A 27,501-nucleotide genomic window follows, 5' to 3' on the forward strand; every position below is an offset into this window, starting at 1 on the left:
AGAGTTAGCGGCAGTTGTGTATGCTTTGAAGAGTTGGAGACAATTTTTATACGGATCCAAGTGTGAGTTATACACCGATCACAAGAGTTTGAAATATTTCTTCATTCAGAAGGAATTAAACATGAGACAGAAAAGATGGTTAGAGTTGATTAAGGATTACGATCTTAAGATCAACTATACACCAGGCAAAGCTAATGTTGTAGCAGATGCCCTAAGTAGGAAGAGTACGGAGAATCAACCTACGGAATGGGAAATTCCAAAGGAACTTCGGAAAGAGTTAGAAGATGCCCAGATTCTGTTTATTCAAGGTGATGCCAAAGGAAGTATAGCAACCATGAGGATTATGGATGAGATGTACTCAGATTTGAAATATGAGATTATCCGGAAGCAAGCGGATGATTTGTTCATCCAAGAGGAAATCAAGAGGATTGGAGAAGGAAGACCATCGGAATTCCATCTAGGGGATTTTGATTCATTATACTTCCAGAAAAGGATCTGTGTACCAGATGATCCAGAAGTGAAGTCAATCATATTAAAGGAAGCACATGAAACCCCTTATTCAATACATCCGGGAGGTACTAAGATGTATATGGATTTGAAGGAGATGTTCTGGTGGAACAACATGAAAAGAGAAATAGCACAATATGTCTCAGAATGTCATACATGTCAACGAGTGAAAGCGAGCATCGAGTCTGCAGGGATTACTCAAACCACTAGAAATACCGGAATGGAAATGGGATGAAGTAGGAATGGATTTTGTTCTTGGTTTTACCAATGACTAGTAAGAGGAAGGATATGATATGGGTAATAGTGGACAGACTTACCAAGAGTGCTCATTTCATCGCCGTAAACACAAAAGATACTGCAGAAAAACTTGTGGATATATATGTGAAGGAAATTGTGAGTAAGCATGGAGTACCAAAGAAGATAGTCTCAGATAGAGGTTCAATTTTCACATCAGCATTAGGAAACAACTTCAAGAATCTTTGGGATCCAAGTTGGATTTCGGTACGGCATATCATCCACAAACCGGAGGACAAACCGAAAGAACCAATCGGATACTAGAAGACATGCTTAGAGCTTGTGCTCGAACTTTGGAGGCTCATGGGAGGACCATTTACCTTTAGCGAGTTCTCATACAACAATAGTTATCAGAGTAGCATTCAGATGGCACCATACGAAGCATTGTACGGAAGAAAGTGTAGATCACCAATTTGTTGGTTTGAAACCGGAGAAAACAAGGAATTTACACCAGACTACATCAAGGAGAGACAAGAAGTCATCGAGGTGATCCGGGATAGACTCAAAATAGCTCAGAGTCGTCAGAAGAGTTACGCCGACTTAAAGAGAAGAGATTGGGAACCGAAAGTGGGAGACATAGTATATTTAAAGGTTAGCCCAATGAAAGGACTTAAGAGGTTTGGAGTGAAGGGAAAGTTAAGTCCTCGATATATAGGACCATTTAAGATACTCAGTCAGAATCGAGGAACAGCTTTTGAGTTGGAGTTACCGGCACAACTAAGTCAAGTTCATAATGTATTTCATGTATCACAACACAGAAAGTGTTTGAAAGCACCGGATGATCCTATTACATATGAGGAAATAGAATTGCAATCTGATTTAACTTATGTGGAAAGTCCTGAAAAGATCTTAGAAGTACAATGGAAGAAGTTAAGAAACAGGGCAATCAAATATTGTAAAGTGCAATGGCAACATCATCTCGAGCGAGAAGCTACTTGGGAGACGAGAAGAAGAACTCGGGAAATCTTACCCCGAGATGTTCGAGTACCAATCTTAACTTCGGGACGAAGTTTGCTATAAGGGGAGAGGTCTGTAATAACCCGAACATAGGAACAACGAAGGGTAGATTTAGAAATGGGATGTGCATTTCATCGCAAAACGGGGGAAATTTTCGCGCTTTATTGCAACTAAATCTAAGAGGGATCGAGGTTCTCTCTCATTTTGCACTTAGGGTTAGGCAATGTGAGTTAGGGAAATTTCGACATGATCTCTTTTGTATCTTGTTGATTTGGGGAATTGATTTCATTTGACAAGTGTTAATACATTTAACAATAAGCATTGAACAATATAAAAATAGAATTCATAATTTAAAACACAACTTATGAATTCAAACAACTTTGAAATTCAAAGTGAATAATAAATACAATATTTATTCCAGAATATAAATATTACATAAAGCAAAAGTTCATAAACAAAAACTTGGGCTTTATTGATATCACAACACCAGATTACAAAGTCTTTACAATATTCTTGATACAAGAATGGATGAATAATAAACAGAAATGAAAATAAAGATTACAATTTTGCTCCTAAACTAAAACCTAGACTAAATGACTTGGAGAATATCTTCTGGTCATGTTTATCTTCAAAACCTGCAAAACAAAGAATCCACACTAGCCAGAATGTTAGTGTTAGCCAAAGGTTCGGTTTGGACGAGTTAGCAAATAACACAAGATTCGGTTTGGACGATTGCAAGCTATCACGAGCACACTTGTGCTTGTCCAAAACCAAGGACGACACAAGATAAGGGCAGCGACGAGACCAAACCTGAGCACACACCAGGGGCTCAAGTTTCAGCATATGAGAGCACACAACTCAAGTGTGCTGGGCAGCAACAGCAAGGCCATGCATCAGCTTAGTCACTAAAGCAGCCAGGCTTGTGTGTCAATGCAAGGAGAGAAGCAGGGTTCATATAAAAGGGACACAAACCCTAGAAATCATCACCAGTCGACCAGATAAGATTCACCAGGTAAGGGTGAAGTAAGAACAAGCTCAGTTCATCCAGTTCTTGAGCAAGAACAGAACCAACACACACAACCACTCAAACCACCGAGAGATCATGGTGACTCGAGAAGATCATCCAAGATCCGGAGGTGAAGAGGCTATGACACAAACCCAAGTACTGCATCAACAAAGCATTTCTTTCTAGGAGGCTGGAACAAGGTATACCTAGTTCTGGAAGAGATCCAATGGATCTAATCCATCATATGCATGAACTAAGCATGGGATGAGCGAGATGCTCATATGGGTAGATCATCACTTGGTTTTCACCAAGGATTCATGCCGATCAAAAGCTACTAAGATAGAAACCATCCGGATACGAGATCATGTGCACACTAGTAAGATCACATGCACGAGATAGCACCAGTAGATAGCAAAGATTAGCGACCAAGACTACACGAGAAAATCCTAAGCATGCAACCATCGAAACCCTAGATTTCTTCACGAGGCAAGCATATTGGCATTCATACTTAATATGATTCCCAAATATGCAAGCAAAGATGAGTAGCCAACAAGATCCAACCAACCATGTGAGCAACCGGTCGGTAGCAAGGCTACGAGGTCACATCACACTTAGCACCAATTAAAAGAAAGCCAAATAGATCACATCACTATCCGAAATGGATTCGGACTTTAATTGCTTGTAAAAGAATCATGAACAGCAAATTCATATACAAGCAAGTCATTTAAATCATCACTGCATAAGCGAGTTCATCATAATTTAAGTAATCCAAGCATGAATTTATCACGGATCCATGCTAAGCATTGACGACGACATACTTGTTAAGCAACACAGTTTAATCCATAACCACTAGAACAAGTCTAGATAGCTAAGATGAGCAACAGCACAAGTAGGCATCAGCATCACAAGAAAAATTGAATCATTTAGCCACAGTATTAACCTGTAAGCTATCACTGATAATTGAATTGATCAAATGGATCAATCATAGCAAGCCAAGTTACACAGGGAAGTTAGCCAACAAGCAAGAAATGATCCAATGGATCATTGGCTTGCATAGGAAGCACTGAAGCATATCACAGACACCACTGGCACACACACAAGTGTCACAGATGCATCACAAGTACACCTAGACAAGCAAGTATGATAGCCCAGTAAGCACCAGCAAGTCATAATCAAGCATAGCATAGCATGGTTAGCTCTTGAGCAAGTACTACAGGCATGGCAAGTGTAGAGCATGCTAGGAGCAGCAGAGAAGCAAGCACAGCATGAACAGCAAGCAAAGCAGCATGTGCCAGTACCAGTAAATGGTAATTGGGCCATGAACTTGCAATTAACCGAAGCACAAGCAAGTTGCATAGGAATAGCATGGCTCTAGATGATCACAAGACCACCAGAGAACAAATAGCATGAGGAGGAAGAAGCACAGTAACAAGGGGAGGCGCACAGAGGAGAAGGTGGAGATGTAACACTTACTTGCGCCTGGAAGCAGAGGCTAGGGCATGGCGAGGCAGTGCTCGCGCGGCCCTAACAGCTGCAAGTCCAGGGTAGGCGCCGACGTTACGCCGGTGAACCCAGACACGAACCAGCACCACCGTAGCAAGCACCTGAGGCGACGGCACGAGTACTGCAAGCAGCACCCGCGCCAGGTCAACCCCAGGCGCGTACCATCGTCGGCGAGGACGAGATCTCGCCGGAGTTCGTCGAGGCGATTCTCCACGAGATCCAGATCGGAGGTGATTCGCCAGGAGAGGACGAGAAGGGAAAAAGCTGCGCGGACAGATCGATAGATCCGCTCGCGGCGGTTCGATATCGGTAGGTGGCTACGGCGGGGAGCACGGCGATGGCCGGAGCAGGGCGGCGGCCATGGCGGCGACGCCATCGCCACGGGAGTCGCCAGAGGTTAGGGTTAGGTCGAGTGAGTGAGAGGGCCGAGTGAGAGTGAGTGAGGTGGGCCGCTTCGGCGCCACCGAACCCAAAAGGGGGCCAGCCTTATTGGGCCGTCCCTGGGTTAAGTTATTGGGCTGGGCCCAATATGGGTCCAGGGGGGTATTTTGGTCTTTTTACATTTAATAATAGACCAAAACTTTAGCAAATTTTAATAAATCATAAACAACTCTAAAAATCCAATAAAAATTGGATTTATGAATGAAAAATAAATCTTAACAAGAATAAAATATGAAATGGAATTTATGAAACAAATTCAAAATTATGAATTTTAAGAATTTAAATAATAACTTGGAATTTAAAATTATTATTTCCTTGTATTTAAAATTCAAGGAAAAATCTCAAATAAGTTCAAATACTTATTTTCAAACCTTTCAAAATGAAATTCTATTATTCCAAGTCATTTCTTTTGTAAAAGGGTATTTTCCAGAAAAATACTATATTCCTTTTATTCTAAAGACTATAGAGGTAACTCTATAATTTTCAACTATTTTTGGAATAATTAAAGGAATCACCAAGTAAATAGTTTTACTTTGAATTGTTATACTTTGTGTGAATTAAAATGGTTTATACTTTTAAATCAATCGTAAATTACCGTCAAAGACATAAATTTTAATACAACCCTAAATTGTAATAACTCCACGGGGAAAAGGGATTCAACATAAAATAATACATCCATGATTGCATTATTTGGATTTTATAACATTGTCCTTACCGGACAATGATGCTTCTTGCAGAACCCGAGGTCCAGGTTCCATCAATTGCATTGAAGCTGCACTATCTCGCAGTCCACAGGCAAGTTCACCCTTGCTCATGTCAACTTGATTATTTTCTACTACTTTGATGCAAAGCTATATACTTATCATTCCTGCATCGCAAATGAAATGTTATTTTCCAACTATGAATATGACTATGTGGCTGGCAATGGAACCATGGTATGTGTTGATATGGTGGAGGTTCCATTGCAATGGGTTATATCACCCTAGGATTAAATTACCAATGCCATCCCGGTGATTCTAGCGCCGTACAAACCGCGTTGACCATGAGATCTATAATGGCTCACGGGAAGCCAGTCGTATCTTTTCCCTTCTGCACGCCAACGGATTGGTAGAGACGGTGGGGTCTTGGAGGCACTGCCGCAATAGGTTGGGAAATCCTTTTAAATCCCCATCCATTAGTGATGTTAATCTCTACCATCTATGAAGGATTGTCCGGAGTACACCATGAGTAAAGCCGTATTATCGGGAAGTCTACTGGAGGTGTACGGTTGGACAAAAGGGTGGGTTTGCGGTCGCGGAGAAGGCGGTGTGGGCTTGGATCTTTATACTCGGCCTCACACCAAAGGAAGTGTGAACGGGGGCAAGTCCCTGCGGATGGCAAAAAGGGTGAGACCTCTTGTGGGAAAAGTAACGCACCTCTGCAGAGTGTATCAAATTGTGGCTGTCACTCCCTGTTCCGGGAAGGGAACTGCGAACGCGGCAGGAAAGGAACTCCGTGAAGTTCTGGTCAACCTGTGAAGACTGGCGGGCATAGTTTTCATAATAAAAGCAACCTTTTGAAGAAATGATTGCAAAACATGCATTGACCGGCGATTTCCTGATCAATGGTCGTAGCTAGTGCATCAAACACCTTTTTATTCTTTTAGAACTTGTTGAGTACCTCTGTACTCACTTTCTTTCGACACCCTTGCTAGACTGTGATCCGGAAGTGGAGGCCATCAACGATGGAGCACCAGAAGGAAGTTACGAGCTGGTCTACGAAGAACCTGATCTTACCGGCGGAGTGGAAGGCGTAGACTATGGAATAGTCTACGGACCAGATGACACGGAGGTGGAGGAGTAGTGACATACCCTAGCATCATAGAGCCGAGCAACGTAGAACTTACCTAAATAAGTTGTTGAGCTCTCTTTTATATTGTTATGAGTTGTAATCGTACTTAAGTAGTATCTTAGGGTGTTCTCATAGGACCTGTGAGAATACCAACTTGTTAAGACAATGTTTGTAATAAAGTATGGAGTGTTATGACCTGCAATGTTTCTGTTGTACCACTCTGAGGGATATGGCAATTTGTGAAGAAGTCCCTTCACAAAGATCATATCAACGACTTGTATACTACAACATGCAGTGGTATGCTGGGTCACCGCACGTGAAGCCCTCGTTCAGGTTGCCGCCGGCGAGATCGGGCGGCGACGGCGTGAACCTGGGCGTTTGGCCGTAGGTCGCCTCTTGGAACATGGCAGGCGACGACGGCGAGAAGCTCGAAGGGGAGAAAGCCGACGGGGAACTGCTTGTACCTTGGATCGGCCACTGGCCGAGGAACATCGCGGCGCCGCCGCGAGCATGGCCCATGCTCATGGCCATGGAGACCTTCCTCGCTTGTTCGTCCTCCGCCGCCAACGCCGCCCTCTTCGCGTTGATTCTTCTCCCTCTCCGCCCTGGCGCTTGTTTCGACCTGGCGCCGGAGCTCGTCCGCCGCCCACTGTGCGTTGGACACACCCGGCGGCCGCTCCTTCTTCGGCCGCCACTTCCTCGGCTTCGGCGGCATGGTGGTGGACGAGAAAGAGGCGGAGGAGAATGGAGGTGGCTACACAAATTCGGCGGGAGAGAATGGGGATATGCAAGCTAATTGGAGGGAAATTAACAGGATTTGGCGGTCCAGTCGCCGACTACGAGGGTCCACACGCCTCTTTCGCGCCAAATTCTTTCGTCCGGAGTCCCCGAGCGCGCCTCGGGGACCGGGGATGGCGTGGGCTCACCGGATGGATGAAGGGCCAAATCCGGACGAAATCGAGAAACCGGGGGCGCGACTTGGCCGAATTCCGCCGTCCGGATGGGAAAATCGTCGCTCGGGGGCCTCGTCGGGGAGACGAGTGGGGATGCTCTAAGGCGGAACGGGCCTTGGTCTTCTTCCGGGGAGAGGACATGGTACTCGATGCACATGTCTTCGCAGATCTCGTCGGGCGGCGTGGGGAAGAGATGTAGGGCACGCGTCAGGGGGTTGTAGATGGCCAAGCCGTCGGTTCTGTTATAGCTGATGAGAATGGCGTACCTATCGCGGCAGTCCTTGATTCCCCACTCGGGGGCGGGGCCTTCGTCGTCGGGAAGGCGCGTGAGGAGGAAATCGGCGCCACGGACGGCCGCGGTGAGGTCCGGGTCGGAGCGCAGGCGGACATGGCGGAAGGCAGGGGTGTCAGAGTCGAAGATGTCGAGGAATAGGCCGAGGAGTGGGGTCGAGTGGAGCTCGCGGAAGCGGAGGCGGAAGGCCGAGGATGAGCGGACAGCGCGGAGGGAGGAGCAGCAGGTGAGGGCGGTGCAGACGAGGGTTGGGAGGGAGGGGAGGCGGAGGAATATCTCCCGAAGGAGGTCGTCGCCAAGGGCACATATGGTGGTCGGAGCTGCTGCTGGGGATTTCGCCAGCGGCGGCGGCGGCTCATATGCCATGGCGACACACAGGGAGTCAGGGAATGAGTGAAGGATGTCTGGTTAATTTCTTCTAGGAGTACAACTAGAAGAAAGAAGCCCAAAAAATCTCACGGGCCAATATGGGCCGGCGCCCAGTAATGCTAATTGCTAAACGTGACTTCCGTCATAAAAAAATGGTGAGATACATGTGAAGAACATTGAGATGATATTGACGGAGCTAGTGATGGCGACTTCGGAATGTTTTGATGCAATGCCAAGAGTTTGTCAGTGTCATCTGTCAGTCTCTTTTATTTAGGTTTCTTCTATATGTATAGTGTCTTTACTTTATTAACAAAATCGTTTTGCGGTGACATTTCCGAGTCAAACAAGGCTACTTGGTTTGACTCAAAAATAGGCTACCAAATTGTTTCACAACATCCAAAATTGCTGCCAAATTTTCGGATGTCAAAATATTGGTTTGATGAAACATTTGATAGCCAACTTTAGGTACATGCAAACCAAGCAAATACCATAAACTTCCGTTGCACTTTGAAAGCCGGTGTTAAATTTAATACTGTACAACTAATCGGTAGAATCTTTCGCTTAGCAAAATATGCAACAGATACAAAGATATAGCTTGGGGGTTATACCTGGGCATGGGAAGCCCGGCCCGAACGGCCCGACCCGACCCGGCCCGAAAATCCCGGGCCGGGCCGGGCTTTTTCTCTCTATCGGGCCGGGCTCGGGCCAACATTCTTCAGCCCGTAACTAAATCGGGCCGGGCTCGGGCCACTGAAAAAAGCAAATTACCACTAGATCGGGCCGGGCCGTCGGGCCAGCCCGAAAAAAACCGGGCTTTTTCGGGCCGCGGGCCGGGCTCGGGCCGAAATTTGCTGAAAGTTGGTCGGGCCGGGCCGGGCTCGGGCCAAGGATTTCCCGTCGGGCTTTTTTCGGGCCAGCCCGAAGCCCGGCCCGGCCCGAGAAATGCCCAGGAAGAGGGGTATTTCGTCAACAAGTTCTTCCTTCTTCAAACAAATATATCACCCCTGTTGTTTTCCATGGACTTCCAGTACAACCTACCATTAGTTGAACATCGAGCAATGGTTCTCACACTTCTTAGACAGCTATACAACATGTTGGACGACGATATCACGTTCATAGATGCAAGCACGGAGCTTCAGTGAGATCGTCCATCATTTCCTTCCCTCAACTATATATATTTGCTTGCCACCTGACAAGTCATAAGGAAGTTCCACTGACAGAGATTCTACCTATGGATCAACTATACAGGATACAGCCTGCAAACTTGCAACTCTGTTTTCTACCCTGTGTAGCATCAAAGTTTGAAAGAACGTTTGCTACTTGTATTGAATGGAATACACGTTTTTTCCTTCAGGGCATCAGGAGGCCTATGATATGATATAGTTCACTGAGCACATATATATCACCTCAACAGTTTTGGGCAGCTCACGAGAACTTTTAACTGAATAAGCTGGTTAGTATGCTGCACCAGCCTGCAGATTTTGCGACTCCGGTTTCTAGCTGGTGCAGCTTCATAATTTGAAAGAATGTTTTCGACTTGTATTTAATGGAACGGATGATTTTCTTACAGGGCATCAGGAGACCTACGATATAGTTTACTGTACTGAGCACACATCACCTCAACAGTTCCGGGCAGCTCACAAGAACTTTAACTGCAGAAGCTGGTTGGTAGGCTGCAAACAATATACTAATGCAATCAGAAAACATGAATAAGCTGAATCTAGATTTTAGGAAAAAATAATCGTAGCATGGGATCTATCTTTCTTCTTCTCGCATACATGCATATAGGAGCATTAGTTCTCGACTTCACAAGTGCCTAACATCCAAATCTGAAACCGGTCCAAATTGTTGGCCAACATATTACAATGTAAACTACAATCACATATATATTAATAGCTACCTCAATTGTCTAGTAATCATGTGATTTGTACATTTTTCCTAATTTACTAATACAGTGGATAGTACAGATATATTACTAGTATCAACATGTTTCTTTACATTTACAGCACAACCATTTTGTGCAGATAACAGAAAGCTATTCAATTATAAATTGCTTTATATTTATGCATGAAAAACAGGATAACTTACAAGACGTTGCTAATAAAAGCAAATGAGAAAAGGAGAGTTCTCACTCGACAATTTAGAAATCTCGTCAGGAATATTTCTTTAGGGGCATGGAAGCAAAGTAGCTTTTCTCGAGTTTTCATATACACTGTCATGAGCAATATAAATCAGCATACTTGTGCAGGAGAGCAGGTGCATCTTGAGTTTGGCGGAATTTTGGATCCATGTGAGGCACAGAGAAAAATCTAGGGAATGTAGCTAAAAAGTATATGTATAATCTGTTACCACTATCACCAAATATAGGGTATGTGGAAGTGAATGTACTTAATTAGCTCACACAACTAAGGTTTGCTTTATCTGTATTTACTGCGAAAAGAAGAAAATGTCCAATAGAGGAACATTGCAATTTTTTTAGTGCTAAAGAAACAACCGACTATCTTTTACATTGTTTATGCAGAACACGATCGAGAGAAGCAAGAAGGTTGAAACATGATATTTGGATTTGCAACTACATGGTAGATTTACGCGAAGTGCTAGAATATGGTGACCACAGGATTGATTTTATTTCCAACTACATTGACTCAAGAGAACTTAAGAAATCTTGGTAATAGAGTAAATGGGGCCCGTCCTGGCTGGCATTCAGGAAACATTGTCAATCACAGAGACTACTTTTGTCAATGATCAAATAAACCTGCAGGCAAGATGAAACTGTTCTAAGTATTACATGATCTGGGAATCTTGCCTGTTAATATTCATTTTCTTCCATTGCAATATGAATCAGGGGCCTAGTCAATAGTGATGTTTGGTCTGAAAAAAAATTCAGTTGCTCCTTTTAATTTCTAATCAGAGGTTACAAATATCATACTTCCACTACACTAGAAGTCTGGTCATTAGTATTCACAAAGTACACAAATAGCATGCAATTCCCAAGTCCTTTTAAGTTTTTTAGTCTAAAGAAAGAACAGACTATCTTTTATATTGTTTATGCAGCAACACGATCAAGAGAAGCAAGAAGGTTGAAACAGGATATTTGGATTTACTAACTAGGAATGCATCGACAAAATCATAGCAACACATCAGTACAAACATAAGGATAATGTTAAAGAAATGCAGTTCTAGTTTCTTCGTCCTAGTAATGTACCTTAGAAAAGCCCAGGGTTCACCTGGTTGCATAGCAACAAAGGAGGCCATGGCATCAAGTAGGGATATGAAGTGCCACCGTCAGCATGAAGGATAGGACAGTTGATTCAGCTCCGCTGATTCTAGGCACAAAGATAGGAACCAGCAAGGTAAACTATGATCCATCTCACAGTAAGTAGACAAGTACACAAATCCATCAATAAATTGCCACAATCTTCAGTGCAAAACGATCCACTACCACTACTGAACACTGAATAATCACATAATTAATCTTGTCATCGTGAGCTCTCCAAACCCAGGCAACAAGCATGGGTTGAACAACACAAAAAATACAGAGCTTCCCATTCTTTCTCTCACCAACAATAAATTCCCCTTTGCCCTTCGAGGCACGGCTCGATTTCAGAGAACTGCAGTGTCGTGGTGTTCAGCACAGACATATTGCAGAGCCATAGTCACTCCCATCTATTAATAATCTACATCACTGGGAAAATATTTCTGTAAGATGTGTACTATTGACCTGAAAGAACATTTCGCTATGGTCGACCATTTGATGAGTTTTGCAAGTTCTCGAAATTAGGCCAAGATAAAACTGGTATAGTACAACACAATTCCCCTTAGTAGAGCAGGCAGTGCGCTTGGTGAGAAAACCATTGCAAAAATGCAATTGAAAAAGAATGGGGCATTAGTGCTGCAATTAGAAATCCCATGGTAATAACATTCTACATGAATTCAATCTACACAACATAACACAATCATATACCAAGCGATTCAAGGGCAGCAGTGGAGCCCTTCAGTCTGATAACCTGATGGGGGAAGCATTCAGAATGTGTGTTTCAAGCTGCGATAGCATTCCTCATAGAGCAATACCAAGTATGTATACTTGAGAAAAGTAATGCAAAATGATATCTAGTTAATTTCATTTATGTCAATTCTAAACTGACCTTGCAAAGTGTATATTTGCCTAACTTCATTCACAAGTTAAGGGTTACAAATACATAGTTGGGTCAACACGTTGCTTAACATTAAGGACTGAGAGCTGAACCAAACAGATTTGTACAAGGAGTCAAGAGAATCAAGAAATCTTGCTAAAAGAGTAAATGGGGACCGTTCTGTTTGGCATTCAGGAAATATTTTCAATCAGAGAACACTTTTTTCAAGCATAGAAGAAAACTTCAGCCATTTTCTAGCTACAAAAGCACTATCATGTCAGCTATTAATGATAGATGACGAGGTTACAAAAAAGACTAAACATTTCCAACATCAATGGGACATCTTGGTTTATTAATTCTACAGTGAGAAGACAACATACATAGTAGAAATAACATTCTCTGGTTCAAGATTTCTTCTTCTGCCTAGTCAAGCCCCTTCGAGTTGAGGGTTCACCTTGTTGCATACCAATGAAGGAGGGAATGCCATGATATAGGGATAGGAAATATTGGAGTGGGTTACAGTGCAGAGCTTACTCAGCTCCTCTGTTTCAAGGCAGAAGCACATGAAGTGACACGAATTTGGACGCCTCTCACAGAAGGTGGAGAAATAAACAAATCCACCAACAATTGCCACAATATGGAGCGAAACATCATCATCCAGACAATACCGAGAGATGTTATGCGTATCATCCTGCAGCGAAAATGTCTTATCCAGCGCCCATCTGTCCTCACCGTTGTTGTTGTCGGGTCTCTGGACCCAGACAACAAGCATGAGTTGAACTGCGCAAACCAGACAGAGCTTCCCATCTTTGGTCTCGCCGGGCTTAAATTCCTCTTGCCCTTCGGTATGCAGTGGTGGCTCGATCTGAGAGAATTGCAGCGTGGCTGTGTTCAGCACGCGGATGTTGGTCTCGCTGGTGAATGTCCAATAAACAGAGCCGTTCACCAGCGTACCATTCAGAGAGCTATATCCATCCTTCGAAAATGGGAAAACCTTCCACTCTCTGGTGTCTGATGAGAAGACGGTGGCTTGCGCCCCCCATTTTTCGTGAGAGACAGAGACAACATGGAAAGGCCCGTTGTTGTTTTCTTCGGAGGCGAGCATGTGGAACTCAACGTACATGTCGCAGCAGATCTCGTCCGGCGGCACCGGGAAGAGATCCAGGGACCGTGTGAGGGGATCGTAGACGGCCATTTTCTTGATTTCCCAGTTGACGAGGACAACAAATCCGTCGCGGCAGTATTCCATTGACCATTGGGGATCGGGGCCATTATCGTCTTCGGGGAGCAGGGTAAAGAAGACGTCCGCGCCGCGGATGGCGGCGGCGTGGTCCCGGTCGGAGTGGCGGCGGATGGGGGCGAAGACGGGTATGGATGGATCGTGTATGTCGAGGAATACGCCGAGGAGCGGTGGAGGGTGTAGCTCGCGGAAACGGCGGCGGAAGGCGGGTGACGAGCGGACGGCGCGGAGGAAGGCGGGGCTGGTGAGTGCCGCGCGGACGAGGCTCGGGAGGAGGGGAGGTGGAGAAATACCTCGCGCAGGAGGTCGTCGCCGAGGTCGCTTATGGTGGTGGGAGTGGCTGGCGGGGATTTCTTCTTCAGCGGCGGCGGCGGCGGCGGCGGCAGCCGCGGTTGCTGAGAGGCCATGTCGCGACACTGGAAATGAGGAAAGGAAGGCGGCGTCATTGTTTCAAGGCAGCCCATAAGAAAGCAAGCAACCGGCCCAGTATGCAACAATGGACTCCTAGTCCTGTCAAAAAAAAAACAACAATGGACTCCTAGTGAGGCCGTCCAAAAGCGCGTAATCGACCAACAGGAGTACTATTGCTGTTTTAGCGGTTACAATTCTGAATTACTGATACATGCATGCAGTTACAGATAAAGTCAGGAGTGATACTCATCCACGAGTTCCCTTGCCTACTATTAGAAGCATTTTATGCACACAAATTGAGCTGCAATATTAGCAAATCTGCGAAGAAAATGAAAAGAAAAGCTAGTAAAACTCCTACTAATCTCATTGGTTTCATCTATGATAGAAGGGATTTCAGAGCGGTGAAAGTTGTCATCATGCCACATATTGGTCATTACTTGTGACTTGTGACAGAACAATGCATTTCGTATTTTGCAGTGGCATTTTAAACTTAAACTTAAACTCTTCCATTCAGTTCGAAAACCATGCCAAATTTCTATCCAGGCTACTAGAATCTTGATAGATATCCCAGAATACTTGCGCAATTTTTGTTAGAGGTATTCGGTTCTTCAAAAAAAAAAAAAAGATAACTCATCTTGTCCTGTCAAAAACCGCCCATCCCAAACAAAGTAGAAGCCCTAGTGTAATGTCTGATGGACATAATTTGTTAGCTCAAAAATAAGGTACCACTTAAGCCAGGGTTATAGACGGAAGTAAAGAGCTTCAGCATCATCATCCATTGTTTCATTACATCATGGTATCATTATATAGTTTCTTGCCGCTTGACAGTTCTAAAGAAGTTTCACAAACAGATACAAGTTATAGCTGAAGATAGCTCAGATTCTCCTTGTGGATCAACAAAGACCAGCATGCTGTAGCACCTACAGTAAACTTGCAATTCCGGTTTCTAACCAGCCAAGCTACGGAGCTTGAAAGAACTTCTGCAGCATGTATTGAATGGAACATATGCTTCTCATTCTGGCCTTAATAGTTTCGGGCAGCTCAGTCGGACATTAACTGGATAAGTCGGTTGTCTGCAAAACAAATGTTGAGAAATCAGTCACCCTAAATAAGCTGCCTGTGCAAGAAAGAAAATATTAACATGGCCATCAAGTTTCTTGAGGCATCCATACAAGAGCATTGGTTCTCAGTTTCACGCTGTAACTGCTTCATAAATACATTTCATAAGAACTGAGGTGCCTAACGTCTTTATTATGAACACTAAATCTCATAAGAACTGAGGTGCCTAATGTCTTGATTATGAACACTAAATCTCATAAGAGCTTGGGTTCATAATCACAGGGTATGATGTAAATGTATTTTACATCAGATACTCAAGTCTGGATGGTGAACTCATATCAGTCTTGATGGTTCGTTGTATCTTGCATATGACATTACATCAAACAAGAGTAAGGGTGTGTTTGGTTTTAGCCCCAAGTATCCCTACCAAAATTTTGGCATGACCAAAGCAAGGGCATGACCAAAATTTTGGTACACTCTTATAGTTTGGATTACAACCATTGTAGATTGCCAATATTTTGGCATCTTGTGGCCTTCATTGGGTTTACGGCCGAACTGATTTTTAGCAACTTGAATTAGCTTTCCCATTGGACGTGAATTGGATTTCTAGCAAACTGAAAACCATAGGTAGTAGGCAAAAGGCCGGATGGACAGTGTGCTCTTTTGCAAAAAAAAAATTTGGTAAGAACAGAGTTGCAGATTTTTCTCTACTAATGCATCAAAGCAACGGACTGTTTTTTTTTTTTTGCAATAGAAAAAGGGGAGCATCGGACTGGGAGCCACGTTGAAGGAAACATGTTGGCTGCCAATATGTTGGCAAAGGTTTTCGCCACCCTCAAGTCGCCAGCGATTTTGCGGGCCAGGCAAGCCAAATATTTGGTGCCCACCCAAACAACAGCCAAATCTTGTTGGCTCACTAATTTTTTGGTATGGTTGGTATTGGCTGTAAACCAAACATACCCTAATTCTTTCATGTAAACTCCCTAAGTAAATTTGTACACACAAGGTTTGATTGACATATGATGCTTATGTTTCAGATTTATTAGTACAAATAGTGTTTAAGCTGTCTTTAAGTTATTTATTTGTTGACAAGAATGATTAAGAAACCTCGAACAAGTCCCTGGAACTATTTGTGCTTTACTCTAGTGTATGAGTGCTTCTGTTGTTCCAAAACATTGGATTAAAACTAAACAATCCGTTTTTCTTGGTTCTAAACTGTGATTCTTTGATCCTGCATGATTCTAAATCTGAACCAACATAGTGAAGCCACTGAGTTGATCATTTTAAATACCGGAATAGTCTCATCTAATATCTCACTGGTAAAAATAGTTTCAAGTCTTTAGGCAACACTACTAGAACATTATAACAGGAATGTAATAATTAAATTTCAAACATCAGCGAAGCTAGCTTATCTATCTTAGGTGTAACCTGATGGTTTAATGGGCTAGTTCATCTACTGGAACCTGAAGATATGCTACCGTGACAGTAGTATATATTTGACAATGGTCATGCGGATTTCTAGTGCGAATATGGAAGAAAATAGTTAAGTAGGTCCAGCTAGATGCTACCGTAAAGTAGAGGAAATTACCTGCTAGGTAACTCATGTGAGTGAACCGAGCAGTACATGTTATATTGATCGTGGTGAAGTATTAATTTGCCTCTCCAGAACTACAGGTTACAGCAAAGTGGTGCTAGGTTGTGAACCTGGAGCTACGAGTACAAGTACAGGACATGCCTAGTATAGTTCTGATGCCATACTAAACGCTCACAACACCCGCGACTACATGTTCACTGATAGACGAACTACTCTGAACCTGGGTGGCCTGAAGGTGTCGTGGATCCAAGTTTCATTGTCGAAAATTGAATATATGTTACAGTACTAGTGTCATACACTGAACAAAGCCCAAACTAACAAGGTCATTGCATCTAAGCGACAGTTTCCTTTCTCTGAAACAATTGCAATGTAGTTCTAGTACTGGAGACGGTTGCCGTTTCCTAAAAATTGCATGCACGTGTCCTGGACACACTTCTTATATCTCAAACCTGAACATATGCTACAGGACTCTCTGAGAATTAGTTGTCAAGTGTAAACTGAGATGTGGTACCGAGGTACAACTACTGCTGACTGGAACTATAACTGAAGTTTACTTGTTTTCTGATTTTGGAACAGTGTTCTTCAAGTAACCTTCATCTCAGTCAAGTGAGCAACAAGACACCCATATTCAGAGTAGTAACACACAAATCATAGTTGGCATTTATACACTGCAGTTTGCAAATTCAGAGATGTGACTCAGGACAGTCTGCTGCGACAAAACACTCCAGATCGGTTACTACAATTCAGTTTAGCTCTTACGAACACACCAAATTAATAAGATTAACAAGAAAGTCTGACATCATTTGTAGGACAGCACCACAACAGTTCTGAACTCCAAACGGTAAGTCTCTATCATATTTTCCAGAGATGTACATCACACAACCCTGATATATCCCCGCAGCATCTCAAACACTAAATCTCATAAGCACTGAGGTGCCTAACGTCTTAGATAATTTATTGTTTACATATGAAAATTAAATTTGTTCGGCTCCATATTCGGCATCCGATTGCCCTCGCGACTGTTTTTGCGAGTTAGGGCGAAATTATATCAACATAATTAATAATATAGAGAATAGAAGATAATATTTTGGGGAACCTGATGGCCTTGAATGCACACTCCCTATCATGGTCAAAGTCACATCTTCTCCGCTCGAATGACTCAAACATTGCGACACACACATGTATCAGACAACTTTAATTAACTAGTGGCATTTTCTTATTACTCAGGTACCCTATTTATTTGTTTCTTATTGTATTTTTCTGAATTACTTGAGCTCAAATTTCTTTTGCAGTTATGAAATGCATGCAAGCCTTAACAATCAGTAGTTCACACATATATGGTTATCACCAAAACTATGGTTCGATATACACTGCTCCCCAGCCAGCGTGATCTCACCAATAGTATGGTTAAACCTAGCAACATATCAGTCTCGCTTAAGTATTAACAAAATTTCTAACCTATATTTTTCTGAACTCATTATTATAGCATGAGAACTTAACTTAGTATAAATCTGGGATTATACAGAATCCAATTTCATAAAAAAAAATCTATGGATCCATCATAAACTATAATATCAAGGGTAGTCTAAAATAGTGAATAAATCTAACCAAGACGAAATCTATATAGCCATGGCAAGATGTCATCACCAATTAACAAAAAGTAATATACAGAGTACAAACGCATAAGGAAGGAGCCTCAGCTAATCCATGTTGGCAGAATACATGTTGAGAGTCATAGTACATTACCGCATCTGGTAGCTCCTGCCAAACTTAGTTGCCTGTCATTTATTTATTTTGAGAGGTGATGGACTAAGCTGATCCCGCCTGCAAGTGATTGCACCGTTAACGTCATTCAAATATTCAATGCTATAACATGCTAGAGAAACTTGCAATGACTTATACCAGTAGTGACAAAATCTATATATAGCCATGGCAAGATATCATCAGCATCAGCAGTTAATAAAAAGTATTATGCAGAGTACAAATAAAATTATCCAGAGTAGTTTAAGTCGAGCGCTCACCTTGTTGCGTAGCAAAGAGGGAGGCCACGCCATGATGTAGGGATAGTAGAACTCGGATCTAGTGATCCGGCAGAGCTTCTGCAGCTCCCTTGTTTCAATGCAGAAGGATAGGAGCCAGTTAGGAGGCTCCATCTGACAAATAGTCAAATACACAAAGCCACCGACAATCGCCACGACCTTGAGCGAAGGGCATTCATCCATAATGTTTAGAGCAAGATGACCAATCGCATCCACCATACGAAATGTCCTGTTCCGCATCCATTTATCGATGCCGTGGTCACCAGCTTTTTGGACCCAAACATCAATCATAAGGTCAGACGCGTGAACCAAGCAGAGCTTCCCATGGTTGGTCTCACCTAAGACACCGGAAAGCCGAGTCGGCGGCTTGCGAGTTTGAGAGAATTGCATTGTTGCAGTGTCCAGCACAGGTATATAGTCTTGGCGGCCTGAAGATGCCCAGTAAACAAGCCCGTTCCTGACTAGCTTAACATTGTCTGCATGCTGGAGGCTCCACGGTGTTGGGGAAATCTGCCACTTCCTGGTGTCCGGTGACAAGACGGCGATCTGCTTTCCCCCGTGTTTGGGGACGCAGAGCACGCGAAACGACCGGTCGTCCGCTTCGGAGGGGATCACGTGGAACTCAGCTTCAGTGTATTCGGGGTCCCCGCTGAACACCTCATCGGGCGGGCCGGGGAAGAGATGCAGGGCTCCTGCGAGGGGATCGTAGACGGCCACCTTCTTGGTGTTCCATTGCGGCGTGATGAGAAGGACGTACCCATCGCAGCACGCAGACATTGACCATTCGGCCACGGGGCCGTCCTCGTCTTCGACACCTTCTTCGTCTTCAGTGTCCTCGCCGCCGTCCTTTTTGACGTCGATGGCATCGGGAAGACGGGTAAGGAAGACATCGAGGCCGCGGAGGGCGGCGGCGTGGTCCAGGTCGGAGCGCCGGTCGCGGAGAAGGACGGGCGCGAAGGTGGACATGGGGGTGTCGTCGTCGACGAGGAATGCGCCGAGGATGGTGGGCGAGTGGAGGTCGCTGAAGCGGCGGCGGAATGCGGGGGACGAACGGACGGCGCGGAGGAAAGCGGGGCAGGCGAAAGCGGCGCGGACGAGGCTCGGGAGGGAGGGCAGGCGGAGGAACACCTCGCGCAGGAGGTCGTCGCTGAGGGCGAGTATGGTGGTAGGAGCGGACTGTCGGGAGCTCTTCTTCCGCGGCGGGGCCATGGCTGGCGAACGGTGGCGGCGGCCGTGCACAGGAGGGGGCTGCTGGTTTCAGCTGCAAGGGAGGATTATTTATGGAGAGATGAAGTATGCAGAGGAAGGAACCTGCAAAAACGGAAGAAGACGAAAACCACGGACATTGTTGTTCACCTTCAGCTATTCTCGCTGGAAAAAAAAACATTTCTCCGTTATCCTTCCTCTTTTAGCCTTCCCGCTTCCAAATTATACCGAGTTAAATGGACGAGCCAAATTGTGATTTGTTTGCAATCTGTTTCCATACAAGAAAATTGTTTCCTACGTAATAATTTGTATGTGATTTGTTTCTGAAGTTCCACATTAAGTGCCGGATTTCTTTGCAGTCAGTTCTCATACATGAAATTGTTTCCAACCCTGCTCCCTCCGTTTTTATTTAGATTGCGTTCCCGTTTATATTTAAAGTCAAACTTTACAAAATTTAACGAATAAAATAAGAAAAAATGTTGATATCCATTATACCAAATATATGATATTTGAAAATATACTTTATGAAGATTCTAATATTATTGATTTTATGTTGCAGAAGCTGATATCTTTTCGTGAATATTTATTCAAAGTTAATAAAGTTTAACTTTGATTAAATTTAGAACACGAAGTAATTGTGAACGGAGGGGATAATACGTTTTGTCTCCGGAGTTCTAATTTATTTTGCGAAACACAATACACATGCAACGCTCAAACATATGTGCATACACTTACTTCTATGAACGCACGCACACCCTACCTTGTGAGCATCATTGTGTCTAAGAAACTAATCTAGTGGGCCCTGGGATGACGAAGTCACCATGAACGTCTCGCTGTAGATGGGAACATCGCCTCTTCCTGAAAAATATTCTATCTTTTTAATGAGACACCAAAGTATCAAATCTAGGATTTCAACTTTGGCGGGCCGGGGTGCCACTGCGCTCCTAACCATCCAACCACAAATTAGTTCTCTGGAGTCCTAACAGCAGCAGCAGCCTGTACGGCGCGGGATCGTTGGAGCGCACGTCCATCGAGAGGTGGCTCCGCACGGAGGCGCAGAGCTTCGACGTCCCGAGCGCGACGACGGCGTCCCGCTACTATCACCTCGCGCTCGCGCCGAGCATGGCGACGGGGTTGGCGTTGGGGAGACGGAAAGCGAGCAGCTGCGGCGTGTGTTGAGCGTGTACGACGACGCGCTCACAAGGACCAGGTACCTCACCGGTGACGAGTTCACCCTAGCGGACCTGTCCCACCTCCCGAACGAGCACCGCCTCGCTGGCTCCGAGATGGGGAGGACGCCGCTGAGGTCGGTGAAGAACGTGGCGCGGTGGTACGAAACTACGAGGCCATCGCGGCACGGCCGGCGTGGCAGCGGGTCATCGCGACACAGAGCGGCCGGCCCCCCTCACCTGTCTGCGCGTGGACGATCGACGGCGCGCGTCAGCAGTTGCCGTTGCGCCGAACCTGTTGACGACTGTGTTGAGTCGTGTTGCAGTTAAAGGAAGACTCGTGGTCTCGTCTAGAATAAAAATCACGCATGCAGCATGGTCTATAATCTGTAGCTGGTATGCCTTGAATTCCTTTTTTCAGCGTTGATAGGTTTTTGCCCCGTAGGAGATGATTTGATGCCGGGTTATCTATCAGCGGATTTCCTATCGATGCTAGGGCGCTCTTTCTTTCTCGTTTCGATTGTTTACTTTTTGCATGGTTTAATTTTACACAATGTATATTTTGGTTATGAAAAGTAATGGAAATGGTAGTGGCCCGAACTGAAAATGGAATCACGCAGCATGCATGTACTCTGATTCATAATACTCGTGGTGATTCTAGTTTAAATTTGAGCTAAAATCATGACAAATATTATGTATCAGAGGAAGTATTAATTGCACCCAACGTGCCTGGTTGTATTTGTTGTCATGGCTTTGCATATAGTATTGTATATTAATAAAGATCGTATGCATCAGGCTCGTTTCCCCATTTCGAAAAATAATATAGTATTGTGTGCTTCGTTTACTGGATATTCCAAGTTTAATTAAAGCAAAATTTTATTAAATTTGACCTGCTGTTATAATGAAAATTATCAATACCTACAATACCAATGCAAAAAATTGAGAATGATTCACATAATGTTGATTTTATATTATAACCTAGTTTCTCTCGAACCATGTAGTCGAACTAGAAACCTAAAATTCTATTATTAGAACTAAAACGGCCACCGAAAAATTCTCCATCTTGGGGGTTTTCTTGATCTTATGTGTTGTATTCTTAGATTTTTTTTCTACATGGTCCCACAACAACGCGTGGGGTGTTATCTAGTATGTATAGGCCCAGGAACTGCATGCCACAACATTTTATTGTATTAGAGAGGAAGATGCAGGGCGACATCGAGTGAGGATGGTGGCCGTTGTGCCGGGTTTGGCCAAAGCTAGAGGGGTGGCATTGTGGTGGCATCTTTAGATTCACCACACCGAGGGATGGAGCTGGCACTGGGAGCAGGGCAGTTATGGGGTTGGGAGACCATGCGAAGGGTGGTGCAAGGACGATACCTCTTGATGTGGGATTGGAAGTTGGACACTGCTCGTGGTGGGCAGCTAAGATGCAACAACGGTGCAAAAAAGCGACAGAGGCACAAGCTCTCATCGCGGAAGGAGGGAATGAGTGGTGGGGAATGCTATCGGCCGGATAATAAAGTGGTGGGGCCTAGTGGCCCCTGGGGACACGTGTGCGTGCGAAGAACCGGAGGACGCAAGCACGCGATCCTCCGAGGGAAAGGGACTAGAGAAGACAACGAAGTGGCACATGCACTATCAGGACTTGGGCATGCATTTTATATTTATGCAGTTTCAATTGTTTTTTTTGCGAAATGGGAGCCCAACCCTGGCTGCAGGATATTTTTTTTCTTTATTTTAATATTGCATGAGCATGGTATTGAACTTGAGGACTCTTGACTCTAATACCATATAGTATTGATCCACTAGCCAACTATTTTAAAAGTCTTAACTGATGAAAATGAACTAGGCAATATATTTATATCTCAATATATAACCTGTACAACCGCCATCAGCTGATTGCACCAAGGGTCCATAGGTCCCCATTGTTCCGCGGGAAGGAGGTAGGACCACATGTAAATCGATGAGGCAACTCCGTGTTTAACACTATAACCTCAAGAAAATTTGAATTTGCAGCCATGTTAAAAATTACATCATTTGGCAATTCCATATTGCTAAAATCAAAGCACACACTCGTACTTGGATTCTAGCTTTAGTTTCCTTTTATCAATCTCATTTAGCCAGTTCGCAAACAAATTAGTAACATTAGCCGGAGAAGGAATGTTATGTGTGAAGTTTACTACTCTCCAAGCTAGACGGGAGAAAGTTCAAGAAATAAAAAGATGGTCAGATCTTTCTTGTGAGTCACAAAACACACATTTAGTTCACCCATCTTTTAACAAGATTGTTGTTAGGATATACTAAATGAGTACACCAGCGACATAGTCTTATGCTAGCAAGCATGCGTGACCCACAGATACCGTTAGGACCATGGCCTAATCGGGTTACCAAGTTGTTGTTGTTAATATTAACTCACAATTTATTTTTAGTAATTAACTCACAATTTGTTAATTAACTCACAATTTGTTTTTAGTAATTAACTCAAAATTGTAAACTAAAATTTGACTTAAAAAAGAGTGTGAAAAAAAACTAAAATTTGACTTAGGAAAACTAAAATTTGACTTAGAAAAACTAAAAACTCAAGTTTGTGTAAAAAAAACTAAAATTTGACCACCGCGCGTATATGGAGGGGGCAGCGAGCCCCTCGTCGCCCCCTCCGTAAACTTAACAAAATCTTGACTTAACAAAATTTTGACATAACAAAAATTTAACTTAACAAAAAATTTACTTAACACCGCCACCACCACTGCCACCGTGGCGAGGGTTATGTGTCCTCGGCGAGGGTTATGTGTCCTCGGCACCGCCACCGCCCTTTCGCCACCCCCCTTTCGCCGCGCCTTTCGCCACTGACCCCGCGTGTATATGGAGGGGGCGGCGAGGCCCTCGCCGCCCCCTCCGTATACGCGCGGGGTTTTTTTTTGTTTTTTTACGAGAGAGAGGATCGGCACCGCCACCTCCACTGCCACCGCCCTTTCGCCACCGCCACCGGTCTCTCGGTCACGCGGTCACTGCGAGGCGAGGTCGATCGTCCGCATATACACATCTAATACGCGTCACCGCCACCGCCCTTTCGCCACCGCCCTTTCGCCACCGCCACCGGTCTCTCGGTCACGCGGTCACTGCGTCCCCCCTCTCGCCTCCCGCTCGTCGCCCTCTCTGTTTATATGTAGAAGAGATGTGATAATGCATATACACAATTAATTTGTTTTGACTACATGTTTTCAGGACCGACATATGGCGGACGATAGAGCTGACCCGATTCTCGGACAACTATGATCCGGACGCCGAAGACCATATGTTCGGCATCATAAAAGGCGATATTCCATATGTGCCGACCGGAGAAGAAGAAGATGATATCTCTTCTTATCTCGAACCTTGAGGGTGAAGATGAAGGGCGCCGTCGAGCAAGATGATGTCGAAGAAACGTCGATAAACGACGATCTTCAATTGGAAGTAGCAACCACCTCCGGCGCCGAGGTATATATATATACATATTGAGCGTCTGGTGATACAACTAACTGATTTGAATAAATGTGTGTGTACTAACGCGCGCGACTCTCTTTCTTATTTTAGCCCTCGGCCGGATCGTCGAAAAATCGAGTACGTCGTCGTCAAAGCGTGGCGCAACCAAGACGATGAAAGCAGGAGAAACATGCACCATCGATGTTGTCGACGAAGCAACCGGCAGGTCGCTGGAGCCCAGCAAGAACGCCACCAAGTTTGTCGGCCAATGCGGAGCCGTTGTTAGAGACAACGTCTCGATCACCCTCCAGGAGTGGAATGAGCCAAAGAAGGCACGTGTTGGTTTCACTTTTGTCGATAAGAGAACAAAAAAAGATTGCTTCAAAAGCTTATGGAACATTTCGTTCTACCTCCGGAATACCGCAAATACGATGAGGAGGGTAACAAGATTGCGGAAAACAAGAAGAGGCGCAAGCTAGTCAAACAGATTCGCTCTTTCTAGGATGGCCAACGCATTCCGGAAATACAAGCAAAATCTAGCCCATGACTTTGTCAACCAGGGCAAGACTCCGGATTTCAAAGGACAATATGAGAAACTGCAACATGATTGGCCAGAATTTGTGAAGCAAAAGAAATCGGAGCAGTTCCTTGAACTATCGAAAAAAATAAGGAAAATGCGGCCAAGAAGGAGTACAATCATAAAATGGGGCCAGGAGGGTATCGCTTTTGGCAGCCTAGGTGGGAGAAGATGGAGAACGAGCCGAGGGCGCGAGGAATCCGGTCCAGTGTACGGAGGAATGGGACCCAAGGGCCAAAAGCTGGTGGTACGGGCATGGGGGATCGCCGAACCCGGAGACAGGGGAGTGTGTTTACCAGGGCAAAATAATTACACCCACCCAAAAGCTTATTGAGGCAATGAGGGATGCTCAAGAGGGAGGATCAAGTTCAACGAGAGAGAACGACGCCCGACAAAAGCCCTCGGGAATCCCGAACACGGAGGACGTGTACGAGGCATGGGGCACATTCCGTGGAAAATAGGGTTCCCCCGAACGATGACCCGTACGGTTACGTAAGCCGTAAGAGAAAGATGGATCGGGAAAAAGATGTTGTGGCGCAGCTTGGTAACGGAAATGGATGTGATGAAGAAAACCGTGAGTGTACTAGTAGCCGAAAGAGAGGCAGCTCGGGCGCAAGCATGAAGATCATCCAATGGATCTCGGAAGCCGGCAGCGGAGAAGAAGCGAGCGTGGCTTCCATGGAGGCCTCACCGGCTGGTGCACCGACGATAGAAATTACCGCACCGGAGCCTCCGGTGGTCGAAATTACTGCACCGGAGCCTCCTCGCTACCCCGTGGACGATATAAAGGAGATGAAAGCATGTCATCTCGTATTATCCTATCGGGAACATGTCCATGAAGGTAGCCATCGGCAGTGCTTTACCACTGGAGCACTCCACCACAACAACCCCATTCAAGATGGCTATGCTCGTGTCACGGTGGAGGAGATAGTCCAAGGGTTTGAGGACCCGGACATTGACATTGCTACACCCGAAGGGGTGAAAAGACTTGGAGATGTCAAGCGCCGGTTCATTCTATGGCGGAAGAAATTTATCAAGTTTCCGGGCGAGGCGCCAACAAGTCCACCCCCGTACGGTGGTGGTGGTGGCGGTGGCGGTGACGGTGGCGGTGGCGGTGGCGGTGACGGTGGCGGTGGCGGTGGTGGTGGTGGTGCTTCACCTAATACACCTCATTCACGTCGCCCGACGCCGCCCTCGCTCCTCGTCCGGCGGGTGATCGGACACCGGTACCGCCCCCAATCCACCTCCGGCGAAGAAGCAGAGCAGTCCTGGGTTATTAACCCGGACCCTTATGTACCTAGAACCACAAAGATACCAGAGCCATCACTGAAGCCTCTCATCCCGAGGCCTTGGGAACTTAGTGTCGAGGAAAATGCAGCGGCCGTGGCTGCTCAGCATGAGAAATGGAAGGAGGAGTGCAAGAAGAAAAGAGAGGGCGAGCCCAAGCCAGTATATTCTGACAAGCAAAAGCAGTGGGCTAAGTCATTTTTGAACACACCGTCCCAAGCCGCGAAGAATCTGCTCGACGACTATTTACGTGAACTTCGTAGGCAAGCACTCGCGTTCAAGAGGAACCAAGAGTTGGCGGAGAAGAAAGCCTTGGAGGACGAGACCGAGACAAAATTAGAAAGGGGAAAGAAGTTGCCCAGCTCGGGGAACAAAGTAAACAATCGATCGCCCCGCTCATAGTGCAAGCCGCCGGTCCGGATGCCCCCGATATCATAGCAGCTGCGGAAGCACATGGATTGACCGTAACGAGTGCCGGAGAACAAGCGGCCGACTTAGGTATCACTCTTCGTGCACTCGTTAGGCCTTGATGAGGCGCCAATGAAGGACGTAGTATTTACATATGTGAAGAATGGCCCTCTCATCGAGCCTCGCGCAGAAGAGGATCTACCTCGACAAATGAAAGGTCTGCTAAATTGGTACAAGGGTTACATAAAACATAAAAACGCCAAAGACTATATCTATGCGGAAGTTAGATATGAGCATCACTTCAAACGTTACTGGGTACAAATTCATCTGAGTGAATTGTTCCAGCTGTTCAATCTGCACGACCTCGACAAATCTATCATCGTTGCTACGTTCGTAAGTGATTTATTAATTTCTACCCCATCTCGTTCATTGCCTCGCACTATATATATATATATATATATATTGTCCTAACTATCTTGTTGTGTACGCTATTATGCGGAATGAAGAAGCGGGAAATGCGAATAAGGAACATCCATGATGTTGGGTTCATTGACCCACACATCGTTAATTCATATGTGTTAGAACACCACCCCGCCGACGTGGAGGATGACCTGTGGCGGTTTATTAGAAAACAGACAATGGAAAAGTGATATTCTATTTCCTTACCATTTTGGGTGAGTGTTTCTGTCTTGAGCACATTCTCTTTTGTTTACTCCATGCATGGTATGTGGCTAATCGATGAGTTATGCATGATCGTGCATGTA

At 44.9% G+C, this 27,501-nt stretch overlaps 1 long non-coding RNA gene and 1 pseudogene across 1 annotated transcript; both read right to left on the bottom strand.

Annotated features, from left to right (window-relative positions):
- Positions 1 to 12,667: 12,667 nt before the first annotated feature.
- On the bottom strand, positions 12,668 to 13,932 carry LOC124647710 (annotated as a pseudogene).
- Positions 13,933 to 14,662: 730 nt separating this feature from the next.
- On the bottom strand, positions 14,663 to 19,041 carry LOC124706161. Its single transcript, XR_007004324.1, has 3 exons — positions 18,611 to 19,041; positions 18,336 to 18,413; positions 14,663 to 15,009 (listed from the first exon to the last, which is right to left on the bottom strand). It is a non-coding gene; the product is annotated as an uncharacterized LOC124706161 (long non-coding RNA).
- Between the last annotated feature and the right edge of the window lie 8,460 nt (positions 19,042 to 27,501).

This window comes from Lolium rigidum, chromosome 4, assembly GCF_022539505.1.
Source record: "Lolium rigidum isolate FL_2022 chromosome 4, APGP_CSIRO_Lrig_0.1, whole genome shotgun sequence".
Lineage (NCBI taxonomy): Eukaryota > Viridiplantae > Streptophyta > Magnoliopsida > Poales > Poaceae > Lolium > Lolium rigidum.